Source organism: Condylostylus longicornis, unplaced genomic scaffold, assembly GCF_029603195.1.
Source record: "Condylostylus longicornis isolate FDR11 unplaced genomic scaffold, ASM2960319v2 ptg000001l, whole genome shotgun sequence".
In the NCBI taxonomy this organism is placed as follows: Eukaryota; Metazoa; Arthropoda; class Insecta; order Diptera; family Dolichopodidae; genus Condylostylus; species Condylostylus longicornis.
Genome location: NW_026577970.1, coordinates 2557995 through 2579056, shown reverse-complemented (window position 1 = coordinate 2579056; position 21062 = coordinate 2557995). Strand labels below are relative to the sequence as shown.

At 25.5% G+C, this 21062-nt stretch overlaps 1 protein-coding gene across 1 annotated transcript in view; it reads right to left on the bottom strand.

Annotated features, from left to right (window-relative positions):
- Positions 1-16869, bottom strand: part of LOC129618840 (UDP-glucosyltransferase 2) — a 43577-nt gene extending 26708 nt beyond the window's left edge. Inside the window, exon 1 of the mRNA XM_055533893.1 lies at positions 16763-16869. The gene's annotated coding sequence lies outside the window, so the exon portion shown is untranslated. The remainder of the gene's footprint in view (positions 1-16762) is intronic.
- Positions 16870-21062: the final 4193 nt, after the last annotated feature.

Genomic DNA, 21062 nt, shown 5'->3' with positions numbered 1-21062 from the left:
TAATGGTATTAAAATATTAATGGAAGTTCCGCAATTATAATTTAATGCTTGTAGGTATGTACAGTACAGAGTGTATTGTTATTATTAACAATATTTCCCAGAATTTTTCGTAATTTTATAAAATATTAAAGTTAAAGCGAATACAAATATACTATTTGAAAGATAAACATTTATTTCAAATAGTAAGTATTTAAAGTTATTGAAATTGTGAATTGAATCATCTACCTCCAAGAAAGACACGTTAATTCGTGTATTTGAAACTTTTTACCGACCGCATTGTGTATACAATAGGTAGGTTATGTGACGGGAACTGGAACTTTTAGCGAGCCATTTTTGACCATTTTTGAAATTTCATATGTAAGCCGCACGCGAAAACTCCTAACTTTTGGAAGAAGTCAGACGTCAGCAACTTGGCGTTTACTACGGGCCAAATATACATTTTTGAGTATATAAAAAGAAATAACCAACCGATTTCATAGAAATTTAATGAACACGTAAATTTCTTAGAAAGATTAAGGCTCGGAAACTGATCTGAGGGTCGATTTTATATTTTTTACCATATCTACAGAACTGATTGATGGAATTTCTTGAAATTTGATATTTGAGGTCTTGTTTGTTACCGAACTAACTGGCGAGCAGCTTAGGGAATTCGGGTAGCACAAAGCAAAACTCTACTAAGAGCCAAAATTTACATTTTTCAAGGTAAGTATATTAACTATAATATCTAATACCATAAAAATTGGAAAGGAGTATTTCAGATGCATGTGTAACATTTTCACTTAACTAGACAATACATATTTCGGTCGGTTATGTGCTGACCACATCAGATTTTTTTCTTTCTTTTGTTGTAAAATAATTTTAATTTTATTTTATTCAATTGGAAACGATTGACAAAGCTTAACTCCTAGTCTAATCGTTTATTGTCAAAAAGTTTTCAAGATAATTATATGGTTATTCTCAAGATAATTATGTGTTTATTAAGAACATACTTGATTATTAAGAATATTAGGTTTCTTAAATGTGCATGTGATATTTGTCATCATTTTTAAAAGTTTACCCTGCAAGTTAGACAAACACCATAATTTTAATTATGTAATTGATATTGGCAGCCTTTTAAAAAATGTCAAATACGTAAAAATTGCAGCTGTTATTGTGTTATTTATGCATCTTTAAAAAAGTTATTAAGAAAATGTGCGAACTGGAAGAGAAATAAAATTCAAGTAAAAATATCTAATTTGATGCAAATGAAACCGAATAAGTTTTGATTCTTTCTTTATAGATATATGAAAATATTAATTCACGTGATTTTTGTAGAGGTTTGTTTTGGACCGCACAACGAGTACACATTTGAATTGACTTTATTGATTAATTTCGATTGACTTTATGCAAGTGTGATTAATTTCAAAAGTTCAATGATTAGAGTCATGTTATGTCAGTGTCAACTTTGCAGAAACCATATGACATTTTTAAAACAGCCCTATTTAACTGTTACAGCAAATGAGCAATTCAAAAACAAAGTTTTCAAAAATAAACTTTATTCAAAAGCATACTGATTTTAAACCTTAAAGCATACCTAGATAATTTACCATTTTCGTTTTAATTTTAAATGATGAAGTGATATATGTAATAGAACATTTTATAGGCTATTTGTATGTGTATCAAACTACTGCGTATATATTTTTAAACAAATCCTAGTTATTATGGATTAATAATGCAATTTTAATATTTGCCGTGAACTTTTTATGTGAAAACTTTTAAAACGCTTACTGATTGTCTATAAAATTTTCACATAAACGTGTAAGTAGTATTTACACATAAACGTATGTATAAATGTGTGCACATGTAGTTTCTATTAAATTTTACTATGGTGTACCTTTATATTTATATCGTACATCGTTTTCAGTATTAACTCATGGCTAATTAAAAGTGTTTATTTTTTCTCTCCATACATACCGAAAGAAAAACCAAATCTCAATCAGGTTTCTTTGAGATTATTATGAAATTATTACCAGTCTATGACGAAAATTATTTTTACTATTATGGTTTGCTTGTTCTATACATAGCTACATAAATCAAATAGCTCATGTAAAACTGCATAAAACAAATTTTTGTCGCTCTTCAAATACAGAAAAATGAAATGCACAAACACGTAGAAATAAAAGTGTGTTTTTTTGTATCAGGTGTATGCAAAAATTTTGTTAGATATTGTATAAGAACGTAGCCATCTGGCTTAAGGAACAAGTAGTATTTTTCAACTTAGTAGTGATTCTCAAATTTGTGCAGTTTTCGTTAGCTTAACTTAAGCCATCGTATACATCTTACACTAAAAATATATACCTTCTTACTAAGACCCCTAACTATAAACTGTTTTAGACAATATTCTGCGTTCTCATTATGCTTTTGCCAAAAAATTCTGTTGTATGTTTTAATTGAAATTCGGTTCAATTTAGACAAATTTTGAAAATCATTTATTATAGTGAACCAAAGTAAACAAAACGGTTGTAAAAGATATAATATTATTCAAATAATTTTTTGGAAACCATTCTGAAAACTTACATATGTTAAATTGGGAAATTTTTCCTTCTTACCACAGAATTTGTAATGAGAGAAAAATAAATGTACAAATAACTGTAGTGGTGTGTACTTGTATTGTATATATCCCAGATACGTGCGTGTAGGTTATATATAACACTGTCTTAAATAATAATCGTTCTAAATTATGTTGAAACGCCGAATTTGAAAATTTTTTATATATATTCTTGCTCCGAATTCTTTTAGACTTTATTTCCGTACATTCACATCTCCCAACGAAGAGTTTTTAAAACCAAATCAAATGCTGAATTTATAAATTTTTACATTTTTTGGCTCGATTACTTTCTCGCACACGTTTCCGCACCCTCCAAAGAAGTCATTTAATAGATTTTATCGCAACCCATCCCATGCTACCCCATATAATATTAAAAATTCTAAGACTTAAACTTTTCTAAAAGTGCTCGCACTATTTGTTATATGAGTCGTGGCACTCAAAAATGCATACACTTACATTTATGTAAGTATATAACATAATGTAATATTTAATTTAAGCTATTATTAAATAAAGAGGCAAAGGAAGAAGAAATTTGCAGTAACTTTCAACATAAATGTCATGCGATTGGTAAGTATGTATTATATTTTACTTTCTTAATAAATTATAATTAACCCTTTAATATTGAATCTTTAAACTAATTTCAATTTTTTTTACCTTTAATGCTAATGCAAATTTACACAAATGTTAAGAGATTTTAAAATTTACCGACCCACCATTTCCATACTACTTTTGAAGTGTGGGAAATTCATTAGGAATTATTTCATATTAATTTTACTAATAAAATTATCGTTTAATTATGTCTTTTGTAGATGAATGATTAATTGTAACCACTAAACTAAAACAAATCTTTTTAAATAAACAACTAAACATTTTTTTATACATGTCTACATACATTATATTACAGGGCATAGAAATTTTTGTCAAAAGTGAATTTTTTGTTAACAACTACCTGTAATTAGCATAGAAATTGTAATAATATTGTTACGAAAATTATGGATTTCATGATGTATATATTTTGTATTGTATCATTTTTTGTTTACAAAAAAATTTAGTTTTTTACACCTCGAGTTATCATATTGTCGAATTAATGTAGTGACAAACAAACAAATAAATTTTCCTACTAAAATTTACAAACCCTCAAATGGTTCATGAATTTTAGTAAGAAAATTTTTGATGTGAGCAGCACATAACCGACTGCATTGTTAAAGTGTTTTATTAAATTATAAAAATTTCCTTTAGTGCCCAGCCTAAATGGCGACTTACATTTTTTGACAAAAAATTTTTAAATTCTTATATATATATAAATGAGAGCTACCGAAATATGCGACATATTGTTTAAGGGTAACAACTGCTAAGAATGAGTAATAAGTTCATTTAAAAACCAAACAAAGAATTAATTTTCAGCTCTTTTAAAGTACTCAAAAGTACTCAAAATTGTAATAAAACTTTAATATATTTTTAAAAATGTTTTATTATAATTTTGAGTACCTTCCTAATCTTTGAAAGAATTAATATTTTAAAGTGTATTGCTTCTATACATTCAAACAATTGCAACCAGACAAGATCATTGTACGTAAAACTTCCAAAATTAATAAACGGACAAGGCGTATCAAATGTTTTTGTATTAAAACATTTACTACAAGTTCCAAGAAGCATATGTAGTAGGTAGACTTTGTTAATGTGTTTAAAAAATGTAAATTTGCCTTTTAGTAGGGATCTACGAGTAATTATATTAACTATGTAGTTACCACGTCCGCGAACGTTTTAATAATAAAACCATTGTTAATTAGTTTCATAGCCACTTACATAGGGTTTTGTTCTCGAGTACTGATGTTCCCGAAAAATTGTAGAAATCTGAAATCCTTAAGGTTAATGCAATTGTCGCTTCCTCAAGCAAAGCAAACTCAGATAGAGAGTCGTACGAGAGAGAGATAGAGAGTTCGTAAAAATTAGTCTAGTCGAGTAAACATGAAATACAGGAGTGAACAAACTGATTGACATCTCTCAAAAAAAGTTTGTTTAAGTTTCTCTAGCAAAATGCTTTTTCAGTTTGAAAACTTGATATGCGAATTTTGGTGCCATCACATAACCTTTCTTAACGTACAGAATACAGTCGGTAAAAATACAAATCTTACTTTCACAATAGCCTAGTAATGTATATATGTATGTATATAAAGATTCAAAAAATCTTGTTAAAAGACAGAAACCTACATTAATGATGAGTTTAAGCAAAATGTTTTGTTCGGCTTTAGTTTTTTTGTTTTTGTTTTCAATCGGTGGAAAAACAGCATGACATACGCTTTGATTTAATTATGTAATATCGTTTTTTATGTAACTTTATTATCGTTTTTCTTTTCAAAATTTTATTGAATAGTTTATGTATATGTATGTGAGCATGTAAGTATATAATTATGTAAATGTTAAAATTATTAAAGTACAATAATATTATTAGAGTACAATTTTCTTTAATTATTGTGTAGTTCATTTCTATTGAGTAATAATTTACGGCGTGTCAATTTTTTTGCTTCAATTAACGTCTCCATAGTCTTTCTGTCAATTATGTTATAATTATTAAAGAATCGATCAGTTCAATTATGTAAAAAATCAGTCAGTAGGAGTTCTCGTGTCAAGTTTTCGGTATGATTCATTATAGTTTTCAATATCAGATCGATTTAATTTGGTTTGCTAATTCAAAATAAAGACACTGAAAAATGAAGATTTACGGTTTATCAAAATTTAACAAATATTAGTTTACTAGAGTTGAAAACTATTCACCAATAAAATTGGAAAACATATAAAGCCAAATTGATAGGGCTTCCAGCTAAGTATTGTTTAAAAGTTGGATATTGGAATATTTTCATAAAAATTTGATTGGAGTCTGTTAGATATTAAATTTGGAGTCTGTTTCAGTTAGTTGGTTTGTTTTAAACAATTTCTCAGAGCTAAAAAAGCAAGTTTTGCTAATTAATCTTTGTGAGAAGAATTTTTCTGTTGTCTGAAGATAAACTAAACTACTTCCAATTACTAATTTCACCTTAGCTTTTTTCGAGCATCTTCTGCGAACTGTTCCTTGCTACGTTAATATTTGAAAATTTCTTTAATTTGATGCTTTATTATACAATATAATTATAATATACAGGGTCCATACATAAATTAATATATCAGTTTCAAACAGATAAATAATTTTGCATAACTTAAATTGTAATAATTTATATAAAATGTGCTTTTCTCAAAATCGATTTTCTTTTCTAAAAAAATATTTAAAAATATTATGTCGATTTTTGGAAAAAAATTTGCAGTTTTTACTATTCACAGTAATTGATGTTTGTATATATATGTGATTTGATTTGTTGTTGATAGTATATTCACGTTGTTATATCACATTAAAAATATAATTACAAAAAGGTGAAAAATATTTAAAAGATGAAAATGAGCATCTTAAAATTAGATAAAAATTTTAGCATAAAAATAACTTCAGAAATTACGTGCCAAGAATTTTTAATATATTTTCAAGAAATTAAGTAAATAACAAAACTGCGATTTAAGTTCTGACGGTTTTGAAAGATTTTGAATGTTTTTCTTCAAAAATTTATAATTCAGTGCCATGAGCATGGATTATTTATTACATTGTGCTACCTGCCAAATTTACATTTGACTACTATCTAAACATCAGTTAATTATTTTCATAATTTAGCAAAAATTCTATAATTGTTTTACTTGAGGACATCTTTAAGGTTATTCGGTATAGAAAAATACTGTAGAATATTGTTGTGAAGTTGATTAACAAATTATACAATTTTATGGATTCAAATTTCATAACTATTCTGTAATTATATTCGCAAGATGATACATAATGATAACAGATTGCGAATAATAAGAATGATTATGCATAACATTTATAATAAAATGATAGATAATAATTAAATTTTGGTCACATTCAAATATGAAACTAAAAAGTATTAGTTTTCTACATATAAAGAATTATTGTCAAATTTTTAACATATCAAAATGCCACTGAAAAAAATTATTTATATTGTAAGCATCCTTAAAATTAATTGTGTTTTTGTTTTCATATGTTAATTATGAATTGCTCAGCAATACAAGATCCTATATTTTGTTTTATAATATATAGTATGCATACTTAGATTCATATGTTCCTTGATAAAATTCTTATTTTTTTATGACCTTATTTTAATTTAATAGACTTTACAAACATTAAGTAAATTGTCAGTGCAAACATTAATGAAAATAAAAGTTTATTTTACAAACGCATAATTCGAGGTCATTAGTTTAAGTTTGGGATTAGTTTAACTAGCTTATTTTTAAATATCTTGAAAATATTTCAAAGATCTTGAAAATATTTCTAAATATTTAAGGCAAAATCAAATTAATTTAAAGTAAAATTAATTATATAAAATGTGCTGAAAATTTCGGGAATTTGAAAGCGAATCAATTTACTGAAAAAATCTGATGCAAAAAGCACATAACATGTTCAACAAGCAGCCCTTCATGAATATGTCCTTTTGAAAATACCACTTAAGCTATTACTTCAAATTCTTGGAAAGGTCGTAAGTAGTGTTCCAGTATAAATGTATCTAGAAAAAAGTTCGATTTCGTTTCTTCTGGTGGAGGTTTGATTCGGTGTTTGAAAATCGTTTTCAAAGAATACTACACTTTCTGCAACTACAATTTCTAAACTACCCAACCATCTCCTACCCCGGTCAGTATGTTTGCAAATTTTATGCAGCGACTTTAATCCAAAACTTCTTTCGCTTTTACTAATTTACTATTTAAAAATATCAGTTTTGAAGATGAAATTTGCTTATTTATTTAAATTTGCTAACTTGTATATATGTATGTACTCGTAAAAAATCATTAAATTTATACGAAAATTTTTAAATTTTCTTTCATCTTTCATTATTAAAAAGTTCTCAACATTTTATAGTAATTTTAACTTTTTGTTCAGTAAAAAATTTAATAGTTTTTAAACAAAGAAACGTAAAGAAAATTAAGCAAAAATAGTATTGTAACATTTTTTAATTGAAAATTTATGTAATAAACCTTAAACCAAATAATCCATAACAAATACCTAATAAGTGTAAAAAAAATGTTACACAATATTTAATATACACCTTAATACATACGAGTATATTACTATATTAATATTAAATTATGATATATATACATACGATTATCACACACAAACATTATTAATATATTTTACAAAGAGTTTTGAGAAAATTTATTTTTAATTATCTTGTAAATATCAGGACGAAGAAAAATTTAACAATTAGAAAGTATAAAACCAAAAATTATTTTTCAATTAACAAAATCAGAACATTGTATGTGTACGGTATGTGATAATGTGATACTGAAGGTCGTAAAGGTTTATGGATTTTTTTAATAATGCAGCCAAGAATGTTACATAATATTATGTATTTAGTTAAAATAATATTGATTTTATTTTCTTAAATGGTCTTACTATGAATACAATAAGTGTTTGCCTTACTAATCAAATGCTTTCTTTCATGAATGGCAGACATAAACCAGGTAGAATTTCAATTACAAAGACTTTGCTTATAATTATATATAGTGATTAATGAATGACGATTTCTTATCGAAGTTAACTTCTATGAATGAACTTTTCTAAGGCGTACAAGTTTAATGTTATATTAAAAAAATGTTGGGTATATCTAGAGTAACTCATAGTTTTAATTTAATTTTAAATTGGCATTAAATTTCTACATAAAACTAATTTGACTACATAATACAAACAGATAATAAAATTCCCACATTATTTTTAAATTTTGCCAGATGATTTACTTTCTTTTAAAGAGAAATACGTAAGAAGAGTAAAGAGCTATGTTGAAGTTATTTTCAATCAATAATTAAATTGATGTTATTTAAACTTTTAATTACAAGTACACTTTCATATATATATACATATATACTTTTCATATATTATATACATACATACTTTTCACCTTGATATTATCCTGATATTTTTTTAATTAGAAATAATCTTGAAGAAACATTACTTACAGTGAACTTTTATGGTTACTTAATTTTTATTCAAATGGTTCTATTAAAGAAAGGTGCTATTATATAAGAATGTATTTTGCAATAAGTATACTACAATTATTGTTCATATTTTCCTCTATTACAAGTCAGTAGTGGTTAATCAGTAATCTATTATTATTTAATTTAATTTAATCTCATTTTTATTTTCTATGACGATTAATGTGCGTAAAATTTGAATATTTGTTTTATACGCCCCCAATGTTGTACAATTAAAAAAATAATAACAAGAATAAACAAAAGGTAAAAACTTTTTTTTTAACAATGACACTGGATTTTTAGAAAAAACAAATTTCCTATTTACATTTCGGGATTAAAATTTTGATTTTCTGACCTTTTTCTTTGTTCTTTGTTTCCGTTCTCCTTAAAATTTGCAGCCTTCTATTAATTTTCTACTCCATTATTTATCACAAAAAGACTAAAACCAGAGTTATGTCAAATTTTTATAAAAATCGTCCAGAATGTTCAGTTTACTTTTCTTCGGAAATCCGTGTCTCAAGAACGCATTTCATATAATTCGGAATGCGTAACTTTGTTAATGTTTTTTAAGCTAAGGAATATGATACGTTAAACAAAGAGTTATAACTTATAGCTATGGGAAATCCATTGTAGTGCTTTTTGCATAACACGTACTTGTGTATTAAATTCTTGGAGTTTCTTCTATCAACAGTCAAATTTGTTTAAAAAGTTTGTTTAGTAATATGGACGATGTAATTGCTATTATAAAAAACAATCAAATTAAAAATTTCTTTTAAATTAAAAATTTCTCTCTAAATCTAATTTCTTCTTGAAATGAAAACTTAAAATTTACTTAGAATCTGCAACAAACAATTCAATAAATGCAGAGATTTGTTGGATATATTTATATATAAGGGGGATTTGAGTATTATATAATCGCAAACCACCTTTCATTACAAGTTAAACAGAGTATTTCATTAGGAAAGCGATTCTAATCTCCATCAACAAAACAAACAATCTATACTTTCAACATAAAAAGTACCTATACGTTCAAGTAGAGAAATACAATTTTGAAAAAAGTTAGAGAACGTTATAATTCAGGTAACATCTAGCAACCAGAATAGAAGCTTTATATTTACTTATTGGAACTTTACACTAATGTAGCATAGTTTTGCCACATTTGATTCAAAGATCTATTACTGTAATATCTCATTTTAGTTCCATCCAGAGAAAATTCTAATTACACTACGTTAGATTCTTAATAATTTTAAATCAATTAAGCTATTATTATATATAATGAAAACTTCTTCCGTTGGCTGTATTTCTTCTTGCCAAAAATTTTAACTCATCTACATTTTATCATTTCTTACTTTTGCTATAGGTATTTGATGTTTTAGTTTTTCTTTATGACAAATAAAAACGATTTAAATCAGTTATTTTGAAAATTTTAATTCAATTACTTTTAAATCAAGTTATTTAACATTTGACTTAAACTAATTTTTTTAAAATATCCGAGTTATCGATCCGTTCCTTTATTCTACGTTATGAAATGGTATAATTTTGTTATTTTTAATTTCTTTGATTGTTGGAAAATGAGCATTATAAATGAAAAATAATTTGTATGTTCAAATTGTTAAAAATAATAAATTTACTATGTGGGAATTTAATTTTTGTCTCGTAAAAGAACGAAACGTCTGTAAAGATGATAAAACGTCTAAATATTTTAATCACATTTTTAAGCGTAATCAAAGATTTTAGCTAATATTTTGCTTTTTGATCATAATATCTTATTATTCTTAATTAACGATATTATTCAAATTAATTTTGCTTTTAAAAGTTTTGCTAAAATATGTTAATGTGCATAAATAAATTTCCAAATAGGCACCATTAATGCACAATATTCATATTGTATTCAAGCTAGCTTTTTATGTGTGTGTTCATATACATATATGTATGTATATTTTTATCGTAAACATAATACAAATAACTGTTGATGATGATGACTCATTAAAAATACCGAAAGCACAATATTTAAAAGAAAACAACAAATACTTGTACCTGACAGAAAAGAAAATCCTAATCCGAAATAAGAAAAATAACAAAATAATACCACTTTTATTTCTCATACCACCTTCATACTGAGTTGTTAAAATAATATTATAAAACGGTTATGGAATACTCTAACTAATCAATTATATCAAGATCCACTGTTAATGTTTCTGGTTTATTTACTAAATTTTATGTATAAGTACATACATATACATATGTACATAATAATAAATCCATTCTCATCCGCTGCTCCCAATGATATTTTATTGTTACTGTTGCACTTGCAAAGTGCAATGATTTTTCTTTTTTGTCTTTATTTCTTGTTTATTTCCTTACGGTTTAACTTTTCCCGCTCAAAAAAAATTTTTTTTTACAATAGCAATACTGAGAATGACTGGCTACGTCTACGACGGTACAACTTAGGTAATACAATATTACGTAGCTTCATGTGTTATGTATTTGCGCATAGATTTTTATATGATTGTGTATTTTTGATAACAGATGTCGTTGTCGAATATGCATAAACTTACATACATTATTTAATATTGAATTTAAAATTTTGAATGTGCAAAGTTATGAAAATAAAAAGAAAAAAACGTCAGTAACAAAATAAAACCATAGAGAACAAAAAAAAATGTTAAAAAAAGTAAAAAAGTCTTTTTTACTTTCACTATTTTAAAAAATACTTTTCAATCTTAAGTATTCATATATTTTGTATAGCCTTTTGTATACGTATGTATATACGTGCTTTTTAGGCATATTCATATAAATATGCACCTACATTGTTATATGAGCATACAAGGTAAATTGAATAAATGAATTTTTTTTAGGTGCACGATGCTCACATAAAAATTGTGAAAGTAAAGTTTTTGCAATTGTTATGGAAATTAAAAGACAACCTGCCAAAGTGTTTGTTAGGTTAAACGCTTTAAAGTTTAAGGTGCGTTCACACTAGTGGAATTTGTCAAAATATAGGTATAAGTATTGCGATATGCTTCTCTCAGATATTTTAAAAAATTCTTCTTACTTTTATCGTATTTAATAGTATAGAACATGATTTAAATTACGACAAAGAAATAAAAAAAAACGAGAAAAAATAGAGTTGACCTTGTCAGCTCTGTGATACCCGTACAAATTTGTTATCCTATGTGCGAATAAATATGCCATAACTGACTATGGGACAGACTATGACTTTAAGTTGTCGTATTACCATATTAATTTATGCAAAATTTCAGTACTGTATTTTTCAAAATACTGTGTGTGTAAAACTACTATTCAAGTTGCGTGGCAGCTACCAGAAAGAGCCAAGAAATTTTAACGAATTTTATCAAGCACATCGGTCCTACTAATATACTTGCTTGTATGAAATTTCAATACCACAGCTTTTATAGTTTCTGAGATAAAGCCAAATAAATTTTGAAGTTGTATGACACGAACATACGTTCGTACGGGTATAATTACAGCAACAACTAATTATGCATATGTGATAAATGTAGGTTTGATGTTGGTCTCAAGATCTCGTTGTTCCGTAATACTGCAAGAAGAATTTACATTAAATATAATAACGTAAGATAATACATTAAGCAAAAAGGAAAAAAATTAGTAAAGTTGGTTTAACTGAAATAACGAATGCAAATGTAAATCAATCAAACCGTAGATTGTATTTTATTACTCATGTATTTGACGTTGTAATCTTCTATTATTGCAAAAAATAAAAATTTTACGTTTCCAATTGTTAGTCAAAACAATTTAGTATTGTTAGTCCCAATATTAAGCAAAGATCAAGAATTTGTTCGGTATTGTTTATATATTAAAAATTTATATTAATATTTGTCTCGTTCGTGCTTTCGATTATGAGAAAAATTGTGATTTACTGTTTCAGTAATTAAATAATTATTAGTAATTAATTTAGTATGATTTTAAGTATTTTTGTCTTTTTATTTTATTTGGTTATTTTGACAGCGACTATTATTGTCACGGATATTATTGTAGAATGTTGTTTTATTTTGGTTAAGCTATCAATTAAAACCATAAAAACTTTATGTTTATATTCCGAAATATATTATAAATTCATTTTGATTATGCCTCGTACAATAACACGCACTTGTGAATATAACTTACATGCAAGTATTCCTCCATGAAGTATCAAATTATTTTAGTCAAGAAATTATATTGAATATTTTTTGATATACATATGTGTGTGTGTATAATATTTTTACACACTGATTTGAAATATTTTTGTTTTTAAATTTTGTTTTTTGTTAAAAAAAAATGGACAGAGGTTAATATGCAGCTTATGTGACTTTTAATGAGTGCTTTAAATGCACACACGATTGTGTTGTAATGGTAACGGGGAAAAGCTTGATAGTGGGGGAAAAGAGAGTGAACGTAGGTATTTTGTGAAACAATGCTTGTAATAAGCGCAAAAAATAGTGAAAATAATCAAATGTAAGAGGTTTTGCTGTATATTCATGCATATATACTTATATTAATTTAAAAATTACATGGTATGAAAAAGAACTAATTAATTGTTATAGAAATAAAAAACAGAATTTTTATGCTTTGAAAAATTTAGTAAAATAATGGTGATTTCATTATCTGAAAATCAGACATTAAAGAATTGCCGCATTTCTTGGGTTATTTTGTTTTTGAATTTTTTTAAGCATCTGATAGTTCCAATGTACAAATTTAACACTATAATGTAATTTTTTTTGTTAAGGAAATCAAAAATAATTAATTGTAATTTTCAAATAGCACTTAAGTAATAAAGCACAATGCTTGCATATAACTTGTATTATTTACTTTTATCGCATTCGCAAATGTGTGTAAACATTGACATAAATATGAATACATAATTATTAACGGTTTGTGTTACAGACAAATAAAAATTATTACAAAGTAAACTTATAGAAATCACAATTTAGTCACAGAAAACAAGTTTATTTTAAAAACAATTTCAATCGGTTAAATAAGTGATGATGATATTCTTGCGATTTTCTAAATGTTCAATTTTCAAAACTTTGCATTTTTATTTTTAATAATAATTTTGGTGATACGCATTAAGTAATTCATTAAAAGTTTTATATCGAATGACTGCACTTTACGTTATTCGTGCAAACTACTTACAATAAATAGGATAGATAGCTTTCCCCATAAAGAAATATAACTAAAAATTTTTGGCAAGTTCTTAAGTCAATTGAAAAAGTAAAATATTTATATTATTTAGCAAACTAGTCTCGGTTTGCATAGTGCTGTACGTATTCTTTGAAAGCTTATATAACCTATTTATATTAGTATATTATAGTTACGTACTATGCATACTAATTTATATAAGCTGTCACCTTTGTATTTATTAATTATTTGTGAAATTGTTATGGTAATTTATTATATCTGCAAATATCATTTTGTGATTGTTTTAAAATATATAATTACCTTTTCTTATGAATATTTATTTACCTAAAATAATTATTGACATATTAAAGAATATCTCGTTTAAAAATATTCTTTTCTATTTTTTCGAAGTGAATAAATAATTTTTAAATGATTTCTGGTGATAGCTCTTCTAATACACCGGCCATCTTCAAAAATTTATTTTAATTTACTTATTTGTTTGTAAATAAACAACGTCATTTTTATAAAGAATATTGTAAAATTCGCGTATCTTTCAAACAAATAAATCAAGATTTATTCAAACGCCTAATTTAATTTTTAGTACTTTTGTAGCAAAATGAAAACGAAGTGATTATTATCATGCAAATAAGTCTTAAAGTCAAGACCCCGAAAGTTCCGAGCGTTTCATTTTTAATACAATATGTTGTGTATCAAAACCACATTTATTAAATTTCGTAAGTGCAGAAAAGTAGTAATTTGTTCCTTCTATCGCGAAACAGTCAAACCTTTTAAAAACAAAATAGATGTGGATATCAACCATTATCTCAAACCCGCCTTTTTCGAAATTTTAATATCGTTTTTATGTTACACCGTAAGTTGTAGAACTCTAAAATTTTACCAGTCCTTAGATATTGTTAAATATTTAAGCTCTATGAAATTGGTAACATTTTGATTTTCGGCACCTTATATTTCCGGAACGGCAAACTCTCCTAAATTTCTTTACGTTGATTCAGTAATAAGTACAATATTATCCTTGACTTTGTAAATGCCTTAAAGACATTCTAAACACAATGTCTCATAAACGTAAAGCGAAAGCTATTAACAGAAAGTTTCGACACTGCTGCAAAACCAAAGTTTGTTGTGAAATGTATTCGCGACGCATTCAACACGTCTTTTGTGGTAAGTTTTTTATGCAGTTTTCAATTTCTGGAACGTATTTATTTCACTTGGAAATAAAGTTCCAAAGTGTCGTATGTAAAATACTTTATTTGAATTTTTGAAAAAAAAAAATTAAATGACTAAAAATTTGTAAGCAATAAAAAATCAAAACAAGAAAAATATAACAAATAGATAATATTTTTCAAATTTTTGCATTAGTGTTAAAATTTCAAACTTGACGTATGAGAGAAAAATGTTGGTGTTATCAATCTGATTCGAAATGTATCAAAACAAAATGTATAATGTAAGCTTTTTGTTTACATTGCATTAGTGATAGAAAGACAAATTGTTGCCGTTTAACATTGTATCGGGTATAAGTTTTTTTTTGAGACATTTACGATGTCACGGGATACAGGATGATTCAATAATAAGTGCCTAAACATATACTATCATTTAGTAATTTTTTTTTAGAATTATTTCTCAAATCTCCAAGATTTCCCAGATATGTATATCTTAACGAGCCTAAGTTTTTTTTGCTTATAATTTATTTTTTTAAACAGAAAGATGCTTAAAACAAACAGTTTTTGAAAAGGTTTCAAAACTATTTGTTAAGGTGTCAAATAAACTGTTTTTTTGGGCAAGTGAAAATTTCGTGAAAATTCTCCAAAATCCTTATATCTCGAAAGCCGTTGAAATTTGACAAATAGTTCTAAACTAAAATTTTATTGGATGGCCTAAACCAGTGATTCCCAAAGTGGTCTATATAGACCCCCAGAGGTCCATGAAGACCTGCTAGAGGTCTACAAAAAAATATGAATTTAATTAAATAAGTATTAAGGGAGTCTATCAAAAATTCAAAAACACGACACGGGGGTCTGGGAGGGGAAAAAGTTTGGGAGCCTCTGGTCTAAACGATGATATATGTTGTTGTGCTCTTTGCTGAATCACTCGGTATTGATGAAGAAAATATTATTTTGAAAAAATCTCAAAAGTAAACTGTATTCACAGTTATGCACAACAAGATAGAATTTGGAAGTTAACATTCATGTAATTAAACATTATAAGTATGGGCTTTGGAGTACACGAAAATAAAAGATCAAAAGAGTAATCACACTTTCTCAGAACCAAACACAAAAAAACCGTGAAATCATGATATTGAGATTAAGAGGGCAACATGTTCGAAAGTGCAAATTATATATTTGCGCTTGGATTCTAAATTCTTAAGATTATAAGTGTACATTTAACTATTATTGTTTAGGGAAGCAGGGGAGTTTCAAATGACCAACATTTAATTTATAAAGGTATTCAGTGTCAAATGACATACTTACTGTCATTGTTTTTTATCATGTATAGTTTTTCTAATTAAACAAAACTTTCAAATAACAGAAAAAATCGACTTGGTAAAAAAAAAATTGCAAACGTTCTGCTTTTGTATAGGAAAGGGAAACCAAAATGCAGCGTTAAAATAAAAAAACTGGTCGCATTTATAAAGGACAAAGAAGTTTCAATAAATAAGTGGATTGTTATTAAAGTATATTGACAGAAGTTTGACTCTAATTTAGGAACTTCTTATCTTAGTTAAAATGCATTTTAATATTCCAGATGTACTAGATTTTTGAATTGAAATACTTAACGCATATTTAAAAATTTTTATTTTTTCTTTGAAAAACATTTAAGTACGTTAAATTTTTTGATTTCGGTTTCAGTTTCAGAGACTTATTATTGTCGTATGTTTAATTTGATAAATTTGAGAAAAATTATTTTGTATAAATTCATTAAAATATGTAAAATTTTGCAATAAAATATAAAAATTTCACTCACCTCAATAATAAACTAAGGAATAATCTTAAAATAAAGATGGTGAAATCCAAAATATTTTTTTTTATTAATAAACGGTGTAATTATGTAATGATCAGCATAGATAGAAATTTTTTTACTTATAGCTTTTATTTTTATTTAAAAGAAAAGGTATTTTAAAATTCAAATTCAATAATTAATATGTGAAACTTCTTTTACTTTTTTTTATTTATTTATATATTTATATATTATGCACGTATTCATACATATATAAGTATACATAAACTATATAGATATACGAGTTTTCTTTTTTCAATTTATAAACCGTAACTTAATTATTAAATAAAAGTTATTCTTTTTCATAACGATTATAATTATTATTAAACTACTATTGTGTGATATAAAATAAATTTTAATTTAATTTATTAATTTAAAATAGGGGAATAGTAATAAAAATTAATGAAATACAAAACAAAATTTCTAACATGCAAACTATAATAAATTTTTATAAAACTTCTCTCTTAGTATGCATTATAACTGTTATACTTCTACATTAAATATTATACCGTTGCAAAATTTATTAAAAAATAAAATTGTAAACAAAATTAAGTAACAGAAAAATTGAGTAGTTCGTTATTAAATAAATTTCAAACAGAAAAAAAAATACTTTTATAAAAAATTTGCGGTTTGTTATTTAACAAACGATTTAATCAACGTCTCAATAACAACTGAACTTTAAAATTTTGAGAGTGAGTAAAAAGTAACATTTCTGTTTGTAACTGACCCAATGATCGCGGTAAAAGAAAAAGAAAATAAAAACTTCTTTTCAGGTTTACCATTTCTTTCAGTTTTTAAATTTTTGTTGTGAACAACTACCCTTCGCTTTCGTTTCTTTTTATTATTATTTTTCTCTTTTGATATTTACTTTTTATTTTATAGCTACACGTACATATGAAATAGAACTATACGTTAACTTTTTGCTGCTAAAAAATATATAATTTTTGTGGTTAATTGATCGAAGCTAATATTCTTCTAATTTAAAATATGTCGGCCAACTCTAAGATATTTAAACGTTCAAACTCAAATCTCAAATATTCAAACATTCAAGGAACATCATAAATTTCTGCTCTCTGGTAAAATTTATAAAAATACTTAAAATTGAACTTTTTTAGATAATAATGGAATCACTATTTAACAGCAACCCATAAAATATAAACATTTGCAAACTGGTGGATTTCTACAAACAACTTTATTGATACATTGGTAAATCGCTGAATGAGCTGAATACTTTTTTTTATTTGAAATATTTTAAGCATTTTCTAATTATTAAAACGAAAATGAATTTAATTAAGGATATTTATATACGTTATTTGCATTATTTATGGATATTCAAAATATTTTCTGATTTTCAACCGGATATCTGTAACTTGAGACATAAACAACTAAGATTACAATGCTACCAAATTCAACGAATGTTTGTTTGTTGATGTAGCGTCACTGTGGGTTGATTTACAGCCTAATCCCGTATCTCGCTTTTTCTTCTCACTTTTTATTCATTTTCGAATCAGATTCTCTGTTTTTCTAATTGATATTTCATTTTTCCAATTTTTTCAATAGGATTTTTCAATTTTTCTCGAAATATTGACTGAACGTTTCACTTTCAAAACAAAGTGAATAAATTTTGTACAAATATATAATAGTTACTCTTGTCAAGTAAAATAGCGATAGACGGTCAGGCCAAATCTTATTTTGTGAAAGAAAATATTTTTCGTTAGACAATGTATGTATGTATATGCAAGTTATATAGATCTCAATTTAAGATTGGCAAAAAGAATTTGTCAAAAAAGTTAATTTCAATAATCAGTCTTTGAATTTTTTTAATATTTCCGTGACTGCCGCAAAATTTTAATAGATGATAAGAGAATTAAACTTACATAATTTTAAAAATTCTGTAAATATATGCAAGTTAAAGTCATTGTATTGAATCCAAAAAATAAAACTTAATATTCATAATTAACATGGTCTCATTTTAATCTCAAGGAATAAAAATAATTTTATGATTCAAAAGTTTCAATTTTAACACTATACTAATAAAAAAGAGATATTTTTCATGTATCATGCGAGAAATTTGTGTCATACTTTATGATTTTCTTTTTACAAAAAACGCAAAAGAAAATATTTAGCTATTATTTATTGTTTAAATTTAAACAATTTTGAGCAATATGAAAAGTTTTTTTGGCATACATTTAGGATAATTCAAGTATTTAACAACGTAAAATTCAGTTCACAAGTAAAATTAAATAATGAGAGTAATTTTAATGTTATATAATGTGATATTTTGTTTAACAAATTTGAATTTAAGTGTGGACTGTGTTCAGCAGATAAACATTCAGTCTGTTTGGCTTTGCCTTCATTTTATATTTTTTATGACTTCAAGCTTTGAATTAAATTATATTTAAGGAAAATTTCTGATTAAAGGAAAATTTTATTCTTAATGCTTTTTTAATTCTATTCTTAATAATTTCGCAAAGACTATTTAAAAAAATTCAACAGAATTTCATTATTAAAAATATCAGATACAAAACTGAAAAATCGCTAAAAAGAGGGGTATTATATAACTGTAAGGGTAAAAGTGTAGGAATAACAAGGACAATGAGAGTAAAAGATTTTAGCTTTAAAATTTTTGCAATCAGATTTGTATTTTTAAACGAAATATTTTTGTTAAATTATTTTCGTTGTTTTTAAATTTTCACTAGTTTAAATTCTAATCTTTTCTAATCAGGATTTACTTATCCAGTCAGCACATGGTTTACAATATATGAAAACTTACAGCTCGTAATTAAAGTAAAAAGAAACAGTATAGCTTTTAATTAAATTAAAACAAAAAACATTTGATACATTTTGTGTTTTTTTTGGATTAAATTGGTATTTGAAATAAAAGTAATTTAAACCATAAAGGATTTATTTTTAACAAAGCTGCACCAGAAATCTTATATAATACAGTTTTAGTCATGATTTATGCGGTAACATGATATTTTAGTTGGACACACACTATGATTAAAATTTTTCGAGCTATTATTATTAAAAAAATATAAAAAAAAAATAAAATATCCGTTTGTTAAAAATTAAATTTTTTTAAAAAAGGATTTAAGAAGTGGCTAAAGGATTTTAGGGGGAAATTATCATTCGGGAAAAACTATCAAAATGAGAAAATGAAAATTGAATTTTTATTTTTTTTTGTCAAGAGAAACTGCTAAAATTTCAATTGTTTCTAATTTTTGCTATGATTTTTTCTCATAGCCTTAATTAGAATCTAGAAAAATTTATAAACGGAAAATGGCATAATATTTAAAAACTTCTCAGAACTTATAACAATAATATTAATACGGCATTTTATGTACCAACTTTTTGTATTTATTGTTAATCGTTTTTGTATTTATTGTTGTAAATTGTTGCTTATGATTGGGAACTAAACACAATTCAACTGGACAGTGTAGCTCTTTAAGCTTTTACAAATGAGTTGTTAGATATTTATAAAGTAGAAGTTTCAGTTTTCCAGTAAATTGGAGAAAAGTCATATGTTGCCCTTAAATATACATTGACTAAATGGACAAGTATTGATTATAACTCAAAAATTTAAACAAAAGTGTCCTAAGATTGCACTTTAATACTTTGACTTAACATTATTCAAAATAACCATCTTATACAAAAAGTCTTAAGAATTGCTTTTACAGTGAATTAAGAACTTACGTACAACAAGTCCTTCTAGAATGAATATTCTCTTATGTGGTTATATGAATGTAAACGTACTCTAAAAGTTCACATTTTAAAGGCCTTTTTAAGTAAAAATTATGTAACTTAAAAATAAATATTCCCAAAATATTTATTTATATAACTTTTAAAATAATTATAAAGAACTATACAAATACATCCACAAAACAAAAACATTTCAATTTATCAAAAACCAAAAATATTCTCGTCTATGAAAAATAGTACATAATGGTTTTAAAATTTATAACCACTTTAAATATTGTGGGTTTATTTATACATGTGTTTATACATAAATGATTGAATTACTACTCTCACTGTGCAAATTTAGAAAGTTTCTTTTAAAATCATATATAATGTAGAGCGCAATTTCTACGTCACTTCTTCAATATTCACATTAATTATCAAAGGTCCGTAACATTAATTTGAGGCAGATATTATTTTTGCAAGTTTATTGCATACTGCAAGAAGGAAAACTAAATAGCAAAAGCTTTTTGCTATTTAGTTTTTTAAATAGTATTTTGTTCTAAATAGCAATAGTACGCCCATTTAAATC